Source organism: Amblyomma americanum, chromosome 1 (assembly GCF_052857255.1).
Source record: "Amblyomma americanum isolate KBUSLIRL-KWMA chromosome 1, ASM5285725v1, whole genome shotgun sequence".
NCBI classification, from domain to species: Eukaryota; Metazoa; Arthropoda; class Arachnida; order Ixodida; family Ixodidae; genus Amblyomma; species Amblyomma americanum.
This window is the reverse complement of record NC_135497.1, coordinates 258,337,002-258,343,161: the sequence shown is the minus strand read 5'-3', so window position 1 is coordinate 258,343,161 and position 6,160 is coordinate 258,337,002. Positions and strand designations below refer to the sequence as shown.

Genomic DNA, 6,160 nt, shown 5'->3' with positions numbered 1-6,160 from the left:
TCGTAGCAACCGGACAACTTGAAGGGCGTCAGTGCGGATGACAACGCGGGCCGCAGGGAGCATAGCTATGTCGGCCACGGGGCAGAGTGCTTCTTGAACTGCAACGAGCTCAGCACAAAAGGACGAAGGCGGTTCTGTAAGCTGAAACCAAGAGGTTTGATTCAGAGCAGGTCTTCACGGGCAGTAGATAGCTGTTGTTGCTTTGCAGTCTTGGATGCTTGCGTATACGTAGACAACAATGGATCCTTCAGGCATGCAAGCATCTTGTTCCTCAAATTTCTGGCGAAGCAACGATGCCGAATGAGCAGATGTTGGCCGGCGATTATCTGTTGGCTTGTTGTCGGTGAGCTGTACAAACTTCCATGGGGGAAGAACTGGCATTGGTAGGGTGCCTCGATGTGCGCCCGCTCTCCGTTTAGGGTGAGGACAACCGCGTCGTCTGCTAGCGCGGCAGCCATTTTCTTGCATCCGAGGGTCGCGAGGCGCGCGTTTGCTGCGTGACGCGCCTAGATAGAGATGGCCCCACTTGCAGTGGGAGCTTGAATTGGACATTACCTTTGTTAATCAATCCTTTTCTAGTTTGGATGAAGAGTAAGAGTGAAGATTCGTTGATTCTTTCGCTACTTCGAGACGATTAGCGAAATTATGGCGGGTATCTGTGCTTTGGTTGGGCAACTGCTCGCCGTCGTTGTCATACCTGCGCCGTGAACTTGCTGTCATTGCGCTTGCGCGTGGATATGGCGGAAAGAAAGTGAAGTACGCCAAATGAACAGCTGCATATTCAAGTACGAACGCATGGCATGCTTACGTCCATTTGCAGTATTATCCAACGGTGGCAAACTGTGTCATGCATACACTATGCAATTAAAACATAAAGACAGGCGCACGCAAGAACGATTATTTAATACCTTAAAGCACAGATACAATATATACAAAATAATTACGAACGACGATTCACTGCAAGTATAACGCAGCTTATGATTCTTGCGCTTAAGTTTCTCTCACGCTTATGTGCATGCGCGCGAAAAGTTCACACTCATTGCAGCGTCTTTAAGGAAGACTGACACCAGCACAAGTTTTGCTTCCGTGACCACCAGCACGTGTGGCTCGGTAGTGACGTAAATGGATGCGTAGCCGCAGTCGTGTGTAGGTGGCTATCAGCATTTTGCTTATTGCTTCCTTGTGATTTGCGCATGTGTTCAGGCACGGGCGGTCTACCTTCGTAAAGTATTTTGTGAGAGATTTCAGCGGGGACTTCATCGTGTGTTTTTTGTTCTTACACCATGAGACAGCGCCTGTGAAGTATTCCTCATAGTTCTTGAGAGTGCGGATCACTTCACTGCTCAGATAAATCAAGTTCCGTCCATCACTCACATACTTCTTGAGAACTGTGAAAGCGACATATTCATTGCTTACAGTTCCGATGAGGGCATCCTTGCACTGGGAGCAAGATACGGACATTAAGATGCTTTTCAGTATGAAGCCTCCAAGGTAATATAAAATGGAACATTCCGTTGACGTCAGCTCTTCAATGAACAAAATCTCAGAGTCGTCTATTTCTTCAGGCAAATTTTCTGAGCACTGCTTCTTTGCTTGAGAAAGGAGGTCGACGAGGTACTCTGGATGATCAAGCTCATAGCTTGTTGTTCGCGGTGTATGGAGAAACTGGCTCACACTTAAAAGCCTCATATCGCAATTTAAATCATATGCCGTCGGCACCGGCTTCATTAGGCGTACAACCGAAAAAAAGATTTACGAGGCAGTCTTGAAGCAGCCTGCTTGCTAAGAAAAACTCGTAGCGTTCACTGCCCAGGAAAACTTCTTGGAGGCGAAGAACAACTGTCGTGGAAATAAGCAGGCCAGCTTGGGATGGTTTCCATTCAGAGGTGGCGCCCATGTTCATCCCTTGTATTGTTTCTGCTGCCAGGCGCAAGGTTTTTAGAGCAGAGTAATATTTCTCCATGTTTCGGTGGCTTAAAGCTAAAGTGGGATGGCGTGATGACATGAGGGCATACCACTTTGATAACAGATCCAAGAACAACGCTGTTGTTTCGGCAGATGGGTCAAGCAGGCCTTCTTTCACCAAATAGCTGGTGCAGCTTCTCTGAACAATTGAAGAGTTACTCCAACCTTCATTTTTGTAAAGTGGCCGGAGCTAAAATGACTCTCCGATAGGACAGGGGCTACTTTAAGTTCCCTCTCTGCGTCATAGTCCACCACTGCCTGGACATGCTCCAGTTTCACGTTAGGTGATGGGAGGTTGTTTTCGAGCACGGTGGCATCGCTCAGTGCAAAGACTTTGGAGCTTAAAAGTTGTCCTCGTAGGTTTTTAAACACATGTGCTGCATCAGAAGTGAAAAAAAAGCTCTGTACCGTCCAAACGTGTATGCGGTATTGAGCACACTGTGGTAGAATTTCTGTGGCTCGAAAATCCTAATTCTCGCCACATTGCTCGATTCGCTGATCCCATGTCACATGTGACAGCACGGACACTGAGGGAGATCTGGCCACAGCGCTGGACGATGTCGAGCACATAGTCTTTGAGCAGGGCACCTTCCACGTGATGGCCAGTGAATTCATAGCCGATGACCTGCTTCCACCGCTGATTGATTACTCCCAACACGAATACCAAAGCGTGATTGGCGGGCTCATCTGGCTTCGAAGGAAGTGTTATACTTCCAAGGAGGGCATCTTCACCTCGGTACAGTTCAAACGCTGTAGCAATTTCCATCTCGTCTAGAAACAGCACGCAGTCTTTTTCCACGTTTTCCATAGTTTCAGCCTTACACTTCATGACGTCAAAAACTTCTTGAAGAATTCCTGGAAGGAACTTCAGTCCCTAGATCCTCCGTGCTAACGTTTTGCTGGACGGAAGAGGGCAACCCAACTTCCTCAATGTCTCATTTCTGGTCGTTCCGCAAGCAAACTTAATTTGCAACCCTTGCTTAACCATCTCCGCAGACCACATGTGACCCTGGGTGCTATTTTTAGAAATAGCGTAAATTTGGTCTGCATTCAAGAACCGTGTATTTTTTGCGAAATTATCACCCTTGCTTTCATGCTTTTGAACTTGCTTTTTGAGCTTTTGGATTGTGTTCTTAGCAATTGTGTGATGTTCTTGAAGCGTGGCGTATTTTCTTTCCATGTCTAACAACTGCTTTTTCAACTCAGCAGAATCCGTTTGTGTCTCACTAGCTGTGGGTGTTTCGTCTGTCGAGCTTGGACTTCCGACGTTCAAAGATTCTACATCTGAGCTGTTGACTTGGAGGTTGACCGATGACGTATCCTGTGATACCATGTGAGTTGACTCGGCGAGGAAATCTGCCTCTGATGCGGTGTGGAATCCTTCAGCGGGGTTGTTCACCTCCTTATTGACGGATGTGGGCACAGGCTGCGTTCTGTCTGTAGGTGAATTTCGCTTCCTTGGAGCAACTGGAAGCAGAAAGATGTACAAACCAATGATCAAACTGAGCGTTAAGCAACGGGAAAATGCAGTAATCACGGAATATGGAAAATCAAGACAAAGAGCAAAGCGAAAACAAGGCGTGACCAGCGTCTCGGCATTTTTTTTAGTTTTTAGTTTTCCACGCGACAAAATATAAGGGTTGGGGCCAAAAGGTGCACATAGGTACTTTACTTGTTCCCCTCTCCCTGAATTATTTTGTGTCGCCTTGATTAATTACATTTGTATTAAATAAAGAAGGCGACCGAGTCTGTCTTTTCAAGTGGAAATGGGTTAAGTGGGTGTTTGAGATGAAGGTTGTTGCATGAGCCGATCGACAGTAGAATTGAATAAGTGGAAGGTTTCTTCTCCATAAGAACTTGAGAAGCAGAATGGATACATACATACATGAACACATAACGTGTTAAAGGCGAAATAAGTCACCCATGCCGGGCCAGCGGCTCAAATGCCATTCAAATGTTTCCGAGCGACCACCACTTTGTTAGCAACGAATGTATGCACTTATACAGAACCAGGCAGTGAATCGAATGGGAAACACCTACCCCTGAATGGGAAAACCGTTGGTACTGCATTCGGCTTCAGCTTCTTCCATCCATCTGCCCGGTTTTGTTCAAAACAGGATTCTTCAAAGTGAGCCTGGACGAAAAAAAAATTGTTGCTAATTTAAATGCTTTATTCCCCGGCAAATAAGATTAAATTACGATAAATAAAGAAAATCAAACAAACGCACATCATCACGCATATAGGCTCACATCCGCACACATGCACAAAATAGAGATTACTTCACACTCATTTTTTTTTGTTTTCATTTCCATGAGCTCCTTCCGTGACATATGATAAACTAGAATAAATGTCTTGAATAACATAGTGCGAACAAAAGTATAAAAGATCTGAATTTGATGCAACGCGGAGAAACACAAGCTTAACCCATCGTATGCTTTTTTGCACTCCGGGATTCACTTTTCGCACTGCTATATGCGCCTGTCAAATTAAGCGGGCAGCGATGGCTTTTTGTGAAGGAAGCGTGATGCACTGCTGTTCAAGCTTCGTGGCCGAGAAAGATCGTAATATTTTTGCAAGGCTGGGCCTTATTTCGTGATGCGAAGTGAAATGAACGGAGGCGTAAATGCGCCGGAGGTTCCATATCGCTCCAAGCTCTAATTAAGAGACTACGTCCGTTTGCAGCGATCAAATATCAAAAGGCTGAAAAAGCATGATATGGCGCCTCCGACAGGAACACAAAATCGCACGTCTGGTTATAAGAAAGAGTCGCACAGACAAGCTGACATAAGCCCCAAAATAAATTCAGCACTGCAGAAAAGTCCGGTACTTACGCTGCATATGCAGGAGTAGTTCGTCGGCTGCCACTTGTCCCGCTTCACTTTCACAGTCCATAGAAGAAGTCGTTTTTGGTCTCCAGGAAACGAAAACATCCTCCAGCCATTTTTAGCGCTCTTAGTGCACTGGGGAACGCAGCACCCAGACATTCTGCAAAGAGACTGTATGAAGAATGCCGCTTTCCGTGTCTAGCGTGGGAGTCAGCGGGACGGCGGGAGCGGAATGAAAGAAAATGGCGGCGGCGCCCCCGAGAACCGGTTTTGGCGGCGACGACCCCTTCAAAGAGTGGCACCACCCTCAGCGGAGAGCGGGCACGCATCGAGGCACCCTAGGTGTTGGCGGCTGAAGAATGGAGTGTGACGTTGCATAAGTCCTCAGTGCATGCGTGGAGTGCGATAGACTGGCCTTAAGGCTGCGCGCTTCACAGCGCTGCTGCACCAGCTCATCAGTGGTATTGAGCTGCGCATTCTCTTGTAAAGCTATGACCGGTGTGATGCGTGGAAGGCACGTAATGGTCCTCATAGCCTCTCGGTTCACGGATTCAATGCGATCCCATTGGGCTCTTGTAAGATGTTGAAACTGGGCTTGATAAACAATACGTGGCTGCAAAACTGCCCTCACCAATTTCCGTGCAACGAACGAGCCTGCGCCACCAGTTTTAGGGGCAATTCTTCTAATCAAACCCAAAGTCTGAATAACTTGCCTTTTTGTCTGAGAAAGCCATACAGTCGCTGATCCTGATTGGTGAATCATTAAGCCAATGATTTTTACACTCGGACTTTCCTGTAGTGGAGTGCCTGATATACAAAGACGGATTGGACTTGCAGGAAGTTTACGGCGTCCCCAGCGGTTGGCGACTGACGTGTATGTTGTTTTATGCACGGATAGCTGAAGTCCGATGGATGATGCGTAATTACAGGTAACATCCAAGGCAGATTGAAGGGCAGCCTCCTCAGTATGGAGATCTTGGTGACTACTCCACACCGTGATGTCGTCAGCGTACTGAAGAAATTTTGTGTCACGGATGTCATGTAAGCGCCAAGCCAGCGGGATGAAAGCAATATTAAATAACGTCGGCGACAATACTGCTCCCTGGGGCACGCCGCAGAGAGGAACAAATGATCCGACCGCTTCGCCTCTGAGACGTATTGCAAATTTTCTGCCTTCCAAAAATGATTGGACAGAACTACGCACTCTCAGAGGGAGATGAAGCATGTCAATGGAGTTCAGAATGCTTGCATGACTGATGTTGTCATATGCCTTTTCAACGTCCATTGCTAAAACAGTACGCACATTGAGGCTGTGGGTAGATGACAAAACTGCAGATGCTATGACAGCCAGCCCGTCCTCTGTACCAAT

The 6,160-nt window shown here is 46.9% G+C and overlaps 1 long non-coding RNA gene across 1 annotated transcript; it reads right to left on the bottom strand.

The window, feature by feature from the left end:
- Nucleotides 1-2,458: 2,458 nt before the first annotated feature.
- Nucleotides 2,459-4,933, bottom strand: LOC144096723 (uncharacterized). The gene is made up of 3 exons (XR_013306831.1): nucleotides 4,798-4,933; nucleotides 4,006-4,099; nucleotides 2,459-3,432 (listed from the first exon to the last, which is right to left on the bottom strand). It is a non-coding gene; the product is annotated as an uncharacterized LOC144096723 (long non-coding RNA).
- Nucleotides 4,934-6,160: the final 1,227 nt, after the last annotated feature.